The following is a 19,227-nucleotide window of genomic DNA, read 5'->3' as shown; positions in this document are numbered from 1 at the left end:
CACACCCATGCGTCGTGGTGCTCTTGTTAATGTTGACACAAAGAGAAGGAATGGCTGAATAAAGTTTTTTTAAAGTTAAAATTTTTTGTTTTCTTTGCGTACAAAAATAATTCTTGTAGCTTCATAATATTATGGTTGAACCACAGTCACATGGACTATTTTAAAAATGTCCTGATTACCTTTCTGGGCCTGGTAGTTGTGTTGCTGTCTATGCAGGGTCAGAAAGCTCTCAGATTATCAGATCAGATCAGAAATATTTTAATTTGTGTTTAGAAGATGAACAAAGGTTTTACGGTTTTGGAACGACATGAGGGTGAATAATTAATGACAGAATTTTCAGTTTTGTGTGAACCATCTCTTAATATTGTGATATACTCAAGTGATGGCATCTAGTACAGGCATGGATACTCCAGCAATTTTAACTCTTCCTTGATTGTTATTATGTTGTTGTACAAGTAGAATGCGACAGTTGGTAGATGTGGCATTTGCCCGTCCCCTCTGGGTAAAAAAATGACATTGATCAGCTCTGTGTTTTACCCAAAGTTGGAATTTTGTAACTCTCTGTGACCACAAATGCACAGCAAGCTTATGTGTGAGGCGCTGAAAAAGCAGCGATACGTTGCGCAACTGTCAGAGATGTCCCTGTGCGTTAAATGTGAATCTACAACACTATAAGAGACCTTTATGACAACTAACTGACATCAGAGCTTCTGTTTAACTGCCAATGATGTCTGGGGAATTGTATATCTGTGATTTCAGAGGTGTTGGATTGATTTGATTTCATTTGGTTTCATTGCGTGGTACTGGAGCTAAGTCAGTGTCAGCCACCCTTGCCATATCAGCTTAATTAAATCAATAAATCACCCCTAGACACATATTCAAGACACATTTCAGCACAAGTGACACTAACTTTATGAATTTTCCACAGAGCAAAAGAGCGCGTCATTTCAGACCCATTCAGAGCCCACTGAAATGTTTCTTGTGGCTGAAAACTGTAAACAGGATTTATGTATTTTAATTAAGCATTTTTAGAATTACTTTATTTACGAGAGCAGAAACAGTGCTGAGGGAATCGGTCGGTAACTGGTGTCTCTCATTGTTCCTACAACACAAGGACACAATCCTCGCGCGCGAACACGTCGCACATGACCACACATCACAATACCAATCTGAGTGTCGTTGATTTGTAAGGCTGATTTCTGGTGCAGCCAAATATGTGGATGGAAGCCAAGACTGAGGAAAGATGCTGAGAGAGAGGGAAGGAATGAGTGAAAATCCAGAAAAATTCAGCACAAATCATTCACGCACCACGGGTGACAGTATATGCATACTGTACAGTATATCTGTAATGAGGTGAAACTGGGGCTAAGGCATCACATTTAATTAAGGCCTGTCAAAGTCTCTTTCACTGCAAGTTTAGTCTCTTCCGTCGCATTAATGGAAGATGCCATATTAGATAACTATATAACTTAGTGACTAAAGTTGATTTGGTGATAGGTGTATTGGGAAAGATATCGTCATTGTCCTTCACAATACATTATTCATAAAATTGCTGTCCCGTTACATTTACAGTTGTAGTCTGACTGTCTATGGCATCAGTGGGAAAATATCAGTACGCCACATAAATGATTCTCACTCTCCATCCGGAGAACTGAATTACGTGCTGTTTGGATGACTGAACTGCCTTTGTTGCTATGGCCAGAGGGACCCCTGCTGGAGAAAAATAAAAATTATTATTTGCAATCATTTTTATGTTTTTGTGTGTTATTATTTTTGATAATAACTACACACTGTGCCCTATCCCACAATGCTTTTTGAAAGCTCATAAACACAGAGAGTTGAATATGTACTTGCTGCACTGTTTATTTTACTGCAATCATAATTATTTGCTTTCATATGCACATTTTATATTTGCATTCCGGTGTTCTTCAACAAAGCGACCTAAAGCAGTTTACAAATCACTTTAACTGCAGATATCAGGACATGTAGCTAAGAATAAACAATGCTTACTAGGCTAGGCCTTACTCACCAAGAAGAAAAGCCTAATAACTGCAGGAAACTGCTGTGTATATACTTATACGAGTCCCTAATGACACTGTATGTCTGCATATAAACTGAAATGAGTCCTTTGAGAACATAGTGAGTACAGGGTAATCAGTAATGCATGTATATGCTTTGCTGTTGTGTGAGTGGATAATGTGAGGTTTTGAAGACCTCTTGTCTATTGAATGTGGTTAGGGTGTTAACTGTTCCCACAGGGTGGAGAGGAAGAATAAAGAAGTTTGATTGTCAGTACTAGTGAGGACTCAAAACCCATGTTTTTGACTATCTGCATGAAGTCTGCCCAACTTTGCGGCTTATTATGATCAAGGGCTAGAATATAAATATAAAATAAATGGTACTACAAACATATCTGCTGATTTCAGCAGGCTCTTGCTGTTTTGTGTGCGATATGATCAGAAAGTCAGTAAACAGACTGTATATGCTCTTCGGGAGTATTTTCAATATAGAATCATATTTTGAATCAAATTCTTTTAGCTTTAAGCTTTCCGCTGACACTTTTAACTGGCTCTGTTGGGAGTTTAATGCACTATTGCCTGTAAATCTACTTTGGAACCATATGTATTGGAAAAGGTGCTATACAAATAGAGTGAAATTGAAGTATGTGAGAATATGTTTAAATGGATATAAAATCACATCCAAAACCTTCATTTCTGTACTCATAATATTACTGGCTTTCAGCCACTGTAATACCAAGTTTATCCAAACGAGGGCAACACAAACATAATTTTGCACTCATGTCAGCTTACTCTCCTGTCCTGTATGGCTCAGTTTATATTAAATATGACTTTTTGTAATGGCTAATTGGATGGCACCCAAAAAGTCAGCAGATCATAGAGTTCATGAGTTAAACTGAACAAAATCAGGGATATTTCATGATTATGAGCTGTTAACTAAAGACTTGTAAGACCCTGATGGACTCACAATCACATATGGGTTGGAAATACCAGGGAATTGTTAAAAAAAAAGTGATTTTCCAGCTTGGAAAAAAATCTCACCAAAAGTGTATGGAAATTTGATAGCAAAAATCACAGAAAATATATGGAAATTCCATTAAATATATTCCTTTTTTGGTTAATATCAACTTTAAATCTCAATCTCTAAAACCTGCTCTAATCTATTAAAATATTGTATAAAATATAAATGATGAGTTACATAATACATTATATATGTAAAAATCCATTATATTACATTAAAATTAGTGCTGTCAAAAAGCTTAATTGTGATAAATCGCATCCAAAATAAAAGTGTGTTTACATAATATGTGTGTGTGTGTGTATTGTGTGCATTCATTATATATTTATATTTAAGAAATACATGTGTGTGTGTATATATATATATATATATATATATATATATTAGGGGTGTATTAGATGTCACGGTTCGGTACAGTACGTACCTCAGTTCGGGGGTCACGGTTCGATACGATTTCAACAGGAAAAAAACAACAAATCTGCTATGCTTGCCATGCTAAAGTTCTTTTCATTTATTTTGAACAGACAGCAGTACAGACACTCTCCTCATTGTTTCAACGCTGGAACGCGACTGAAGTACAAAGCCTATAATTTACATACTAAATAACAGTTTAGCATTTGGATACATCGCAAATATGGAAATATTATGGAATATTTGGATTTGTGCCAAATGAAATAGGTAGGATACACGAGCGCAAAGCTCCATCTCGTAAACAGTTGAATACGCAAGCCTTTAAAGGGGTCATCGGATGCCCATTTTCCTCAAGTTGATATGATTCTTTAGGGTCTTAATGAAAAGTCTATAATATACTTTGGTTAAAAATTGTCAATGGTAGTGTATAACAACATCCCTTTTTACCTTGCCAAAATCAGCTCTGCAAAAATCATCTCATTCTGGTGGAGGCTGCTTTAAATGTTAATGAGCTCTGCTCGCCCCGCCCCTCTCTTCTCTCTGTGGAGTGACCAGCATGTTTACTTTAGCCGCGTTTAGCCGCTAAACTTGCCAACATTATTAGGAAAGGCGATCGCAAAGATTCATAAAAAAACCCTTATACTCACTTCTGCTGTAAGTGAAGCTGGATCATGAATGATTCGCGAACATTGAGGGATATATGGAGGCGCATTCCCTCCACAAACAAACGTCATCCACTGCATCTGCAGCATCTCAGATGTCGGGAGTAAATGACGACCACTATGTTCATTATTACATCCAGCAACACAACAAGTCAACTGCTCAATTTTGGTCTAACTTACATCCATCCGGCATCGAAACATGGAGGTTGGACTGTTACAACTGATCTGAGGTAAGACGCTAATGTCAATCAACTATTGTGGTACCGGCCTCTGTGGGTGTGACGCAACAACGACAGGCATCTGAGAATGGCTCGATTTTAAAAAGGGGATATTATTTTTATGGATTAATTAAAAACTGCTGCATGTTTTTTTTTTCATTACAGGGTAGATTTGTACATACACTGCCAACACACATTAATGTTCAAACAGCATGCAAAAGTGAACTTAGCATCCGATGACCCCTTTAAAGTAAGGTTATACTCCTTTGTCAGTGAGAGACGTGTTCAGAATCAGCACATGGTCACTGTCTAGTGGGCTTGTTTTCAAATGCGCAACACACGGCATTCGCTGTTCTTCTGCTGGTGGTTATCAAACAGCGTTTTTTTTTAAACAATACACACATATTTTAAACAAAAAACTTTTATTTTGTATGTGATTAATCATAATTTATTGATTTATATTATATTATATTATATTATTTAATATAAGGATCCACAAATTACTGGAAAAATCATGTGGTCAGAAGGCATGTGAGCCCTGAAAACAGCATTACCTCCACAATGTTCAGTCTGCAAATGAGGGATGAATGCCTCTAACAGGATGTGCACATTTTAATGGAATCTGATGTTTCTCTTGTTGAACTAATGAACTGATTTGTCAGAGGCTAATAAAGCCAATGCGTTTCACTTTCTAAGCCCTAAGAGTAGCTTTCAGTCAGCTTGTTTGTTTATTTATCTTTTTTCATCCCACTGAATAGATCCGTACTTGGAGCTCAGAAATGAAGGAGGCCTAGAGGCTTATGAGCCAATCTAGTTTTTTCTGTCATTGTTATGGTCTCTCATAAAGAAGCTCTTGGATGCGGCTTGCCTGAGGGCGTTCAGAGAGAAAGCTAATGAAAAACTTGAGTGAAGCCGACTAAACATCACAGACTCTGTGCAGAGAACATACACTATAGACTTACAAGCAGTAACAGCTTGTTTGTGAACTGGCAGGGAACACAAGTCTTTTTTGATATACATCAGAAGAGAATAAATTATTCTTGCATACAGTGCTTAATATGGAACTGTGATAGTTCTAGTTTTGTTAATGACAGAATATTAAGTTAAAAGCACCTCAGGAGCAATTAGTACATGCAGGCAATTTTCATCTTTTTGTCCGGAAGTCAGTTTTTGCATATGTTTGTCAGCCTGTTTTTTGTGTCCTTTTTATGGTTGTGTGTGTGCTTTGAGCAGAAGGCTTGCACAGGCTAGGACAGCAGTACTCTCACAGGGCTCCTGAGCAGGCAGGAGTCACAGATGGGCAGCTGTCATGTACACTCAACCTCATCAGAGCTACTAATACTTCCTGCAACCAACCGTCCAGAGAAGCTGCACTGAAGAAACTTAATTTACTTTCCAGAACAACAAACAAGTAGAGAAACATATTATGTCAATTTTTGCTATTCAGAACATATAGTCAGTATATTTCAGCGTAATATTTTGTTTTTTGTTGTTGACAACACACAGTCAGTTTTTTGGGTTTGACAAGCATTTTCTAACAGGTGTGACTCCCAAACTGTCTTGTTCACAGTAACATACATTATTTGTCATGACTATATGAAACAATTTTTAGAGTGCTGCAGTGACAACATATTTGTGTAGGCCGACTCAAAATTAGCATCGCCATGGTTCCCTTGACAAAAACCCATTTGGATTATTGCAAAAAATAAGCTTTCACACCAACAGAAGTGATTATGATTCTTACACATTTTGTTCATCATGATAGTCTTCACAAATAAACAACTTTTATTAATTTTGAAGCTTAAATATAATAATCAGAAGTAAAAAGCTAAACGTAGGCTATAAACAGAGACCTTGTAAGACCTTTGTTTATCTTCAGAACACAGATTAAGATATTTTTGATGAAATCCGAGAGCTTTCTGACTCTGCATAGACAGTAATGCAACTAACACGTTCAAGGCCCAGAAAGGTTGTAAGGACATTGTTAAAATAGTCCATGTGAAGCATTCGTGGTACTTATGTGAATGAGCATCGAAGACTTACACGGAAGAAAAGAAATTGTTCAATAAAGTTATTTTTGTTTTCTTTGTGCACAAAGTATTCTCATAGCTTCATAAAATTACAGTTGAATCATTGATATTACATGACTATTTTAATGATGTGCTTAGTACCTTTCTGGGCCTTGAATGTGGTAGTTGCATTGGTGTCTATGCAGGGTCAGAAAGCTCATCAAAAATATCTTAATTTGTGTTCCAAAGACCATGACTTGAGATCTGAGTCTCAATTTTATTTATATATATATATATATAGTAAGAATTACTTAAAATAACAAAAGCAAACTTTCACTTAGTAATAAGGTCTATTGACCATCATCTATTTATTCAACAAAGATAAAATATTGAGAGATCTCAAATTGATAAAGAGACTTTCCACCCTGCGCTTTAGACAAGCAGAGTAAAGTTGGCTAAAAATAGCTCATGTATTGCCAGTAAGGACAAAAGCATGCCTTGTGATCCGCAGGCAAATCAACATTATCTCTAATGTGAAAGCTGAGACCTACAACAGGTGTTGTTTTGATGAGTCATTTAGGCTTAAATTGCATGTAAGGCCAAAACATTAGCTGTTTCACTGAGAATTAGTCTGTGGTTCAAGGGGAGTTCATCAAATTTTCATGTCTTATGCCAATTTAATTTCTAAAAAACGGGAAGAGGACGAATATGTCCACATGTAAATTCCACCTTCAGCAAAATACAGATTCTGCCGTTTTGTTATCAGAGGGATTTTGTTCAAATGCTTGCTACAACAGGTTACAGCTCAGTAAAGTGCTGCTGGTCATTGATGTTTTTCAGTCAAACGGTTAGCCTCAAGAGGGGACAAGAATGATAAATGTGATTTCTCATTGATCGACCCCACTTTTCAGCCATTTGAAAGGACACACAAATGTTAGTCTGCAGTGAGTGGGTGTTTTTTCTCTGTTCACAACAGAAATGCTGCAGGGCCAAGTGGAACCAATACACTTTTATTCAACATGATTTCCTGTCAACAGCACTTTCACTCTTTTTACCAAAACTGAGTAAATTCTCACCATTGGCACAGACAAATGTAAGATTATATTGACATGCCATTCCTTTTTTTTTTTGAATATATAGATTGAAATTATTCTGGTTATAGCCTATTCTTTATTAAAATGCCCTATTCCAACTAGTGACATTTGCTATCAAGCATCACTTTTTGCTCATAATTAATCATCTGAACAAACCACAAACACTTTTATTATACATTTGTATATGAAGAGTTCAGATGCAAAAGCCTATAACTCTATCTGACGTATTTCTTTAAAATTAGCATTTCTTTATGGCTACTTCTGATTGGGCTGAGGCTGGAATTTAGCGAGTGTGAAGTAAAAGTATTTGACGGACGTATACTATGCGTCAGGAGCATTTACTCAGTATCATTATCTCATTTTTGACTGAGATGGCTTTTAGCTGGTTTTGCATCTGAACTCTTCATATATCTTTCACCCTTTACACTATGGACATGAATGACACCGCAAATTGTGTGACTTGGTGTGCAACAGTTCTAGGGGTAAAGATTACTGTTCTTGCAATTGGAATTTGTACACGGCAGTCAATAAAATGGGTAAAAAATACAGGATGCCAGATACAATGATGATATGATACAAGTCACATCTAGACTTGCAGAACCTGATTTTACCAAGTACAACATGTTCCTGAATCAACATCTTTGTTGACCCTGGAACAACACTGTGATTAACCAATCAGATTTGAAAAAAACAGTTCATAGTTTTTGTGAAGTTTAGGCTCATGGGTAAGTTTAGGTGTAGGTGTAGGGATGTGGTCAAGATTAAAATTTTGGATTAAAATGTTGTTCCAGGGTCAACAAAATATGTTGACCCAGGAAACACATCTAACTCAGTAAAATCAGGACGTTCATCTAGACTTGGGGGATGGGCTCTTTTTTGCTAAAAAGCAAGCACTCACAAGATGGTAACACATTAGCATCATGATGGTATGTTTTGCGGAGACAAGCACCACTTACATTCCCTTCTTATTTGTTACATATAGAAGATTAGGAAATTGCTTCACACATGGTCAAAATGAATGCGGGGAAAGCACAGTCTGGCTCTGCTGTAACAATCATACGCTATAAATACGACATTGGCTCACTGAGGAAGGACTTAAACGCACCATTCGCGTTCTCTCTCTCTCTCTATGAAACATCTGATGGAAGCATATATTGATCCAGCCCTCTCGCGAGTGGCTTTATTGAATCATCTGGAGAAGTTCTGTGGTTGATCGACTGCAAAAGTCACCCTTGCCGGTGATAGCATCACGTGATTTAACTCACTCCTTGGGTTAGCTCAGTTGTTGGAGATTTCACAAATGATAAACCAGTTCACTGCTGTTTTATATATCACTACATCTTTCTACAGTTGTTGGCAACATCAGTGTAAATATTTCTTCTCTTGTTAAGTAGGAGAGAAGATGTGTCACCGGAATTTTTATGTCACTAAAAATTAAGGATGGCCAGCAATGCGTTTTGACTTTGCTTTATATGAGGCAGATTGGGGAAAAGGGGAGGCCAGCTCAGAAGATGTCTTCTGGGAACTTCTATTATTTACAGTCTGCCTTCCTGTGAACTCAATGTGAGTTGACAGCAACCATAAGAAGCTCATGAATAAAACCATGGGTGCTTAAAAGCAAGAGAGAAATGCAATTTTGGATTTGATGTCGCCACTGACCAAGGGTGATGGGTTGTGTGTTTAGACGGGTTGAAAAAAAGATGATGAGCTCAGTTAAAGGGATATAGTTCACTCAAAAATGAAAATAATGTCATTAATTACTCATCCTCATGTTGTTCCAAACATGCAAGACTTTTGTTTATCTTCTTAACACAAATTAAGACATTTTGATCAAATCCAAGAGTTTTCTGACCCTGCATAGACAGCAACGCAACTACCAAGTTTAAGGCCCACATTTGGTAGTAAGGACATTGTTAAAATAGTTCATGTGACATCAGTGGTTGATGTGGTTATTCCTTTAATATCACATAAAGCAAGGTTTGTGTCACTGAACTTCCTATTTTCCTTCCATTTCCTAAAAGCCTGAGTGATACCTAAAGCCTTTTCAGCAGACATGCATAAATTAATTTGGGCTTTCTAAATCCAAATCACACTCAATTTAATGAGTCTTATGCACCACTGTTGAATTTTCGTATGCTATATAATGAATATACATTGAGTTCCAGAATGAGGCCACTAGTGAATAATTGTAGGATATTTTAAAATGCAAACATAATCCAAACATAGATTTGACACAAAACAGACTTGACTTAACATGGACAGACTTGAAAGAGACACAGATACACAAACTCACCAACAGCAGGTATACACTTCAATACATGACAAGGAAAAATGGCTGCATGAGGGCTACTTATAGCAAACAAAGAGGGGCACATGGCACAAACCAACCAATGAGCAAACAAGACACATGACTAATCTAAGACTAAGACCCAATGAGAACATGACACAGAACTAAGCAACCAATGGCAGGAATACAAGAGGGCAGGGGAAGCAAGACACAAACAGCATGAGTCAAATACAAAATAAAATAAACCCAAACCCCACGTAACACTAGTTGGTTATTCGCATGAATATTACTGGGATATTGGCTGTTTATTATTACTTAAAAATCACATATTAATAGCTTGTTTTGCAAGACCTTATTCTAAATCCTCCATCAAAAGAACTAACAAGTTAAATAATATATACAGGTGAACAGAATAACAATCAGGAAACAAAGGAAAACTAGGTCACAGGGGAATAAGCCAACTGAAAACTCAACGAAAACAAGGACAAAAACTAAACATAACCCTGACATTATGTAGTTATCCATTATTTATTTGAAAGAATTAAAAGAACCGTTTCATGTCTGTCCTTGTATCATTAACTTGTCGAAGTTAATAGGATTTAGAAGGTAATTAGTAATAAGTAATTAAATACTTTCTGGAGTGAGTAATGTGTACAGTAATCTAATTACACTGTTGAAGATGTAATCAGTAAGTAGTAATTAATTACTTTTTTAAAGTAACTTACACTGTCGCAGAGCCTACCAATATTTTGTGCAAATGGTATTTTATTGTAAAAAGGACTCTGAAACCCTCATCCTCCCCAGCTCCACCTATATATATCTGCTACGGGTTACTATATATGCTATCTGTGCAGCAGCAGTATGTCTTAAATACTCACAGCAGCGTATCAGCTTATGTATTGGCAGTAGCAAGTTCCTGCACTTGCTTTGCAGCAGCAGCAGCAATAATCTACAACAACAGCAATAACCAGCAGCAGCAGCAATTCAGCAGCACATCAGATCTGTCCCACCAAGACCAACTACATTAACACTGTCAAGTCAATTACCATGCTAAAATCGTCAGAGTTGTCATGATAGAAATTGTACTATTTGATTAGTGACCTGGAAATAGCACCATTTAAAAAATAATAATAATAATATCTATTATACATGATAACTTTTATTTGTTTTTAATTTTTCATTATTCTAAAACTTTTAGTATATAGTAGTCAACATTTGAAGTGGATCATTACATTTCATTAAATTTACCCTAAAACCAAAAAGTATACTTGTTCTTGTCTAAGGACAACTTTGCTGAACTTTTTTTTTAACTACTTCAAATGTTGACTACTGTATTTCCAATGTAAATAATTCAGTGGTCTCAAAGTTTAGACCCACTGTTTACATAAGCAGATAACATTCATTTTGGCTAATTTAACAAATGCTTGTCATCTGATCAACTGCAAAATCTCTGCAGCAACTTGGGACTAAGTGCTTTGTTTAGGGCCACGATGGTGATAGTAGTGCTCAGTATCCCTAAGCACTTGTCACAATCTCATTAAGATTCTATACTGTCAATCCCCACGGCTCCAAAGTGTCTTAACAAGTAGCAGATATTAATACATCATTATATCACTCATTAGGTGTTTGAATGTACACCAGTGGAATGACGATTTTAAGCATGCTACATCGCAGGATCTCACCTGAAGCAGGGAATATAGACTGAAACATCAATGCACATGCTGCTGGATTGCAACAGGACATGACATATGGTTTATGCAAATCGTAAGTTCAAAAATTCATTCATAACCAATCTGGACTTTGTCTTTTAGGTTTTTAGAAATGTACACATTCAAGTGAAATTAAACTATGAATTGATTTTGACATGATGTGCTTATTCTCTCATTTAAAATGGTTATAATAGTTTAAGCTATTGTGCTATTACTTTAACGTAAAGATGAATATTCTGTCATTAATTACTCTATTTCTTGTCGTTCCAAACCTGTAAGACCTTTATTCATCTTTAGAACACAAATTAAGATATTTTAGATGAAATCCGAGAGCTTTCTGATCTTGCATAGACAGCAGGAGCCGGTGTATAGCATCTCTTTGTTCATCATCTGTATATTCTGGTTTAAATAAAGGCTGGGCAAAAAATCGCAAGTCATCTTCTTTGTCAAAATTTTCAGACACGTTTACAAAGGACTATTTTAGTATGTCCCTACTACCTTTTTAGGCCCTGAACGTGGCAATTGCGTTGCTGTCTATGCAGGGTCAGAAAGCTTTTGGATTTCATCAGAAATATCTTAAATTTGTGTTCTGAAGATCGAAGGTCTTACAGGTTTGGAACAACATGAGAGTGAGAAATTAATGACAGAAGTTTCATTTTTGGGTGAACTATCCCTTTAAGAAAAGAAAAACAAAGATATATATCTTTTACTTGAGAAAATCATGCACAATAAAACCAGGAACGTCCATTAAAGTAAATAAATAAATATTCCATTTTGAATTTATGTTGACTGTAGAGCTCTCATGCTCTGATGATGTCATTCAGCTGGCATTATTTTTCAGAAGCCTGTCGTCCGAGAGCCTTTCAGTCTGTCTTGTTATTGATATTTCAGCCTAGTAAAGTTTAAGAGGAAAAGGTTCCCAGAGACAACGACTCACGCAGGCTCACTGAATGTTCTTGTCAGTCGGGAATAGAGGTGAGCTGCTTGTGCAATGCTGGGATAAAATCATCTGTAAATTACATTAAAGCTGCTCCGCTGTAGGCGCAGTGCCATAAAACGCATTTCTCAAAGTGACAAAACTCCTTTAGTGTGTGTGTGCAAGATTAGGCTATGTGTGTAAGGCTTTTGTTATAGTTATAGTCACAAGAAATTGAATTACGTTGCAACAAGACACAGACAGGGCTGGGAAAAGTGATTGCTAGCAACAAACAGTATAGCCTATTCGTAAACAAAATATAAGTCACAGTATATTGTTTAATTAATAGTGCTGCAGCATGTGGCTGTCATTTTTAAACGAGAAAAACCTTGTTTATAACCACACCTCTGAATTACTGTCACACTTTAAAAATGATTTCTCCCAAAATAGCCCAATCAGCCATGCTTACATGTGTCATTTAGTGTGACAAAGCTCTATTTGGTGTAATGATTCCTGAACACCATGTAAATTAGACGTTATGTGCTCAATATGGCAATAAATTAGATTATCACACATATCTCATTCTACGTCTTTCTTTTTTTCTCGGAAACAAATAAGCTGTTTTTGTGAAATCTGTTGGTGTCTTTGTTCAGAGTGAAACAAAATAGGTGATAATAGGTGATAATTAAATGCACATCACTGTTGTAGTTAATCAGTATGATACAGTGGCTTTAAAGTCAATTGAATCATGTCGATTTTATATATTTTTCATTTTAGAGGCCAGTGTTGTTGCTTTAATTATTTTATACACTGGTCATGTTGTTGTACAGACACGCTTTAGAGATCTCTCTGTGTGCGTTGTAAATATTTCATGAAGCCAATTTAACAGCGACCAAAAATCTAATTGCAGGACAATATAAAAGACGTACACCATGCTATGTGTAGCCTTAGGTGTCCCAGCAGCAAAGCATCATGTGTGCCTGTTTGCTTCTCTGAGTGCCTCAGGGGAACTCTGAGAAGTGTGGTGTGGATAGTCCATATATTTTGTAGCACATGCAATTCAAAGACAAGAATGGGAGGACTGAGACATACTAATAGGGGGACTGTAGTTTCAAATGCCCAATTAAAAAAAGAAGAAGAAAACAGAGTATATAGTATATGTGTTCTGTGGGTGCTGAATCAATGGCAAGGAAGTGATTTAACAGGTTAATAGCAGAAACCCAGCTAGCAGGGAACATTCTCAGAACTACGGTATAACGTTCTGGCAAAATTGAACAAATAGTGATCTGGTCTTTAATAACCTTCTCAAAACGTTTGCACAAACAATGTTGTTTATACATACTTCATGAAAGTTTTTTTTTTTTAATATTAAAATACATATATATATATATATATATATATATATATATACACACATATTATTTACTACTTGTGGACGTTTTTAACATTAAAGGGATAGTTCACCTAAAAGTGAAAATTCTGTCATTAATTACTCACCCTTGTGTCATTCCAAACCCATAAGACCTTTGTTCAGCTTCGGAACACAAATTAAGATATTTTTCTGAAGATGAACGAAGGTATAACAGGTTTGGAATGACATGAGGGTAAGTAATCATTTTTATATATATATAAATCTGCTTCTGATCATGGTTTTAAGATCATGCTGGCAGAAATGCAGGATAATGATGAGACTTCACTGTCAATGAGCTGACCTTAATTTACCCATAACCAGAATGTTTCGTCTGTGTGTATGAGAGCACATCCTCCAGTGCTCTGAGTTGACTAGAAGACTGCTTAAACATTCATGGATTTCCCTCATTTTATAAATATAAAATTCACATCATTTATTTTTAAGGGCACTGACTGCTTTTGGACATTTTTCGCCTTCAAGACTTTCAAGAAGAGAGTGATAATGCTTAAATTCCCTACAGACACTTCCTGACCTAGACTTTTTATAACACTAAGGCTGTTTTAAAGTTTTATACTAATGTAGAGAAAGATTTGCTGACATTTTGACCTAACTGTAGTGATTTTATACGTTTAGGTGGAAAGTTCACGTTGGAAAGGCACAATATGTACGATTTTTTGATTAAAATATCCAAAAACCACCAGAACAGCTCACTTATGTACTTACATTATCCCAAATGTTTCAAAGATTGTTCAAATCCTGAGAAATAAGCAATTTTAACTAGTGTAACTGGCCATGTCATTGCGTTCCCTGCCATTGACGTTATACACTCTCAATTTTCCGGTTTTATTTTGTAGAAAACATGGAAACCCCAAAGACACTTTAATATGTTATGCATTTTATTAGGCGGGTGACGAACACACAGAGCAGCATTATAACAGAACTTTTAATGCACTCAAATGTAAATGATAAAACTGCTGATAATCCCTACAAACACGTTACCGGAAGAAGCAGAACCGGTCGACTGAGGCATAATAAAAGCTCCGCTGTTTTCAAGCTGTGTATCGTGCTCGTCCTTCATTAGCAATCACTCCAGGCGTTCTCCTTTCGCTTCCACAACTTTCAGCCCCACCCTGCTTCATACTACAGTGACCTTAATAAGTCTGATTTCTGCTCGAGTCCCGTTGGATTGCATTGGCTGTGGGGATGAAAACAACAACTCCCATGATTTCACACTCAATCACGGCATCATCAAACTATGCCTTTGTTTGTTGTTTGTTTTGAATATGCTCCTTGTAGCGGCGAAAACGTATATATTGCACTTTTAAGGACATTATTCAATTTATCTATAAAGGCACAGACAATGGAACATTGTGTTAAAAGAATATGTGACGCTGGACCACAAAACCAGTCTTAAGTAGCACAGGTATATTTGTAGCAATACCCAACAATACATTGTATGGGTCAAAATGATCAATTTTATTTTATGCCAAAAATCATTAGTATATTAAGTAAAGATCATCTTCCATGAAGATATTTAGTAAATTTCCTACCAAAAATATATAAAACTTTGTTTAGTAGTATGCTTTGCTAAGAACTTAATTTGGACAACTTTAAAGGCAATTTTCTCAATATTTAGAATTTTTTTCTTTTGCACTATTTTTCAAATAGTCGTATTTCGGCCAAATATTGTCCTATCCTAACAAATCATACATCAGTGGAAACCTTATTTATTCAGCTGATGTATAAAGCTCATTTTCATAAAAATGGACCATTATGACTGGTTTTGTGGTCTAGGGTCTCATATACACTCTTAACATAAAGGTTATTTGTGTACAGTTCTATACACAAAGAAACTTTAACATCCATGGAACTTTTCAGTTGCACAAAAGGTTCTTTATAGTGATTCTTTAGGTTATTAAAATGTTCTTCACACTAAGATAGCAATTGTGGTGCAAAAGGTTCCAATGATCTACTTTCAGCAAAAATATCTAGATTCTTAAACTATCCATCTCAGATTGTCCTATACCTCCTTATGTAGCAAGTGGCTTCAGTAGTGCCACATGCACACACACACACACACACAGAAAGATGTCCATAATGACAAAGTGAGGGGCTAGTAGTCATCAGCAGGTGCTCGTGCTCCTCCACTTGGCTAACACTGTAAGATGGACGATTAGCTGCACCCTGCTTTGAATCTCATTATCATGGGTCTGGCAGGCGCCATGGCAGCAGCAGCCTGTGCAGCAGGACAAAGAGCCATCCCTCTTCTCTACAAATCATCCACACAACACAAGCTGGCTTCCCGCAGCGCGGGCCCAATCACACCACTGAGACAACACGGCCTCACTCCTACTTTGAGCACAAAGGAATGAATTATTACAGAATGTGTGAGAGGGTTATTATCTTGCACAGTTTCCTGAAAGTATGTTACAGTGTTCTGACTGCCTAGGGGGGAAAAAGCATTACAAATTTACCGTTTTTTTATTGTTTTTTTTTGTTTTGTTTTTTTATAATTTAGTAATAATCTTAAAGGGTCCTAATGAGATCCGATAAAAAATCCTGAAGAAGTGACAATATTGTAATGGATGCACTGAAATTCTAAATTCATCTATAAAATATCTTATTTTGATTATTATTTGATTGCATTATTATGCGATTTATGCCATTAAGATTCTATAATGTTGTTGGTTCCAAATTATGATAAATCCATAACCAATTTTGTGAATTCCTGAAGGATATGTTTCAAAGAATCCTGAAAAAAAGTATCATATTTTCCACAAAAATATTAACATTCTTGAATGTTCAAAAATAAAAAATAAAACAATAATAATATTAATATTCTTGAGCAGCAAATCAGCATATTAGAATGATTTCTAAAGGATCATGTGATTAAACTTTGGAGTAATGGCTGCTGAAAATTCAGCTTTTACCATCACATAAATAAATTACTTTTTAAAAAATAAATAAATAAATAAAATAAAATGGACTCTAAATGATCCCAGCCAAGGAATTAAGGTCTTACCTAGCGAAACGATTGGTTATTTTCTAAAAATAATTGACAATTTATATACTTTTTAACCTCAAATCCTCGTCTTGTCTAGCTCTGCGTGTTCTCTGTGCTGTGTGTGAACTCTGTGTGTTCCTGTTCAAGACAATTAGGTTATGTCGAAAAACTCCCATCTCATTTTCTCCCCCAACTTCAGAATCACGCTACATCGTGGCAGTAGTGCCGACCCAGTGTTTAAAAAAAAAAAAAAAAAGTATATAAGTAAAAAAAGTAAAAGTATATAAATTGTCTTTTTTTTTTTAAAAAATAAATAAAAAAATAACCAATCGTTTCACTAGATAAGGCCCTTCTTCCTTGGCTAGGATTGTTTGGAGCCATTTGAAGCTGCATTTAAACTGCATTTTGAAAGTTCAAACTCGGGGGGACCATTGAAGCCCACTATACGGAGAGAAATCCTGAAATGTTTTCCTCAGAAAACATAAATTCTTCACGTTTAACTTCTTTTTTAAAATCCATTTTACAAGAGTGCATAATATGTGCTTGAGGGTGCAAATAATTTCATATATGAAACTTTACAGAGATGGACACAGCAATTCACAGTCTGTGTTCATATCAACATGACAGAGGCAAATGTTTGGTCGCCTACTTTGACATTTGAGAAATGTCATTGAGCTTTATATAGTGTCCTCAGCACTGGAGGCAGATATGTTTTGACTGTAGATGAGGAACAATGAACACAGACGCATCTGCAAACCCTTAGTTCCCATGGCTACATCAGATTATTGCCTGATTACTTACATACAGCAACATCTCTGGCTCTTCTCAAGCACAGCTGTAAAATAATGGTCTTAACTTCTAAGGTCAATAAACACCAGTTCACTTATGTAGGTCTAAAATTTAAATAAATATGTTGTCAATTTAACAATTTAAACATACAAATGGAAATAAATTAATAACTTTTTAAACTGATGAATTCATAAACATTTATATTAATTCACATTGTAAAAATGTAGTTAAAGGGGTCCTATTATGCTCTTTTTCAAAGTCTTGATTTTAGGTGTACTAGAACATGCTCATATGCTTGGTGGTTCAAAAAACGTATTATTTTTCACATAATTTACATTATTACTATACCTTTCTCCCAGTCTGGCACTAATGGCTCGATTAGTTCCGGGTTTAATGAAGGCCATGTGTTATGATTAGTTAGCTGTCCCACTGCGTTGTGATTGGCGAACAGCATAAGGCTAAATGCAGCCTAAGATTATCAAAGAACATCATCACTAATCAGCCTAGCCTATTCTAGTGCAAGTTTATGCATTTTAAAAAAACACTTGCGTTATAAATGAGGCTATCTACACTGTATGATGAATAAATCTCTGACCACACACTGCACACGCCTGTGGCGCGTTACGGCTCTGACGTGGCAACCGGAATAGATCGCGGCTTCGGGATGTGTTTCGACCCCCGGTACTGATCTGAAGCGGCCGCTCTAGTCAATGCTTGTGTTTATACCCGCCGCACAGCGGCTCGTTGAAGCGGCTCTTCGTTGAATTTTGGCTAATACCCTACCTCATCCCTACCCACTGCCCAACAATTCGAATTACCTTAGGCGGGATTTAATTTAATTAAATAATTGCATGCAGGAAAACAAAGGCTGTAGTCCAAAGGAGCCCTTCCTTGCAGTTCTTGAAAAGAGATTTTTTTAAATGATATATCTTCCTTTGGAGTGGACTTTGAGATTTGTAACTTTGTAGATCTTTTTTATGCCCAAAGATACACACCACACACTGACTAAAATTCAAAAAGTGAAAAAGCATAATAGTACCTCTTTAAATAATAGAACGATATAACATAAAATAAATATTTTAAATTGAAATATAAAATGACTTAAAGGATTAGTCCACTTCCAGAACAAAAATGTACAGATAATGTACTCACCCCCTTTCTTTAGTTGTAAAGAATTTATGTTTTTTGAGAAAAACATTTTCTTCATGTAATGGACTTCTATGGTGCCCCCAAATGGAAACATGATCGTTTTATAAAGTTTGCGTTCATATGTGATTCATTTTCACTGGAGGAAACAGCTGTGGTGTGATGGTCTATTGATAAACACACACTTTGTCCTCTGTTTCTCGCTAAGCGCCGGTCTGCGGACTGAAAAAGAAGAACGCTGAAAGACAGGAGGAGCCGACTGAAGTTTGCAGCAATTTTCTCATAAAATTTAAAGGGGACTGAGGCGATCGCAAAATTTAGCCCCCCTAAAAATGGCGCCCATGGTGTGAACTCGGTTTTTTCCGGTCACGATCAGTTAGGGTACGTCTAAAAACTTCCATCTCACTTCGAAAATCACTACAGAAGTACCAACCCAGAATTTACAAAGAAGATCAAACACCCTTTACAAAAAAGGTAAAACAGCGATGAAGGATGATTTTGAAGTTGGAGGAGAAAATGAGACGGGAGTTTTTAG

Source organism: Labeo rohita, chromosome 5 (genome assembly GCF_022985175.1).
Source record: "Labeo rohita strain BAU-BD-2019 chromosome 5, IGBB_LRoh.1.0, whole genome shotgun sequence".
Taxonomy (NCBI): Eukaryota; Metazoa; Chordata; class Actinopteri; order Cypriniformes; family Cyprinidae; genus Labeo; species Labeo rohita.
This window is presented reverse-complemented; position numbering follows the sequence as displayed.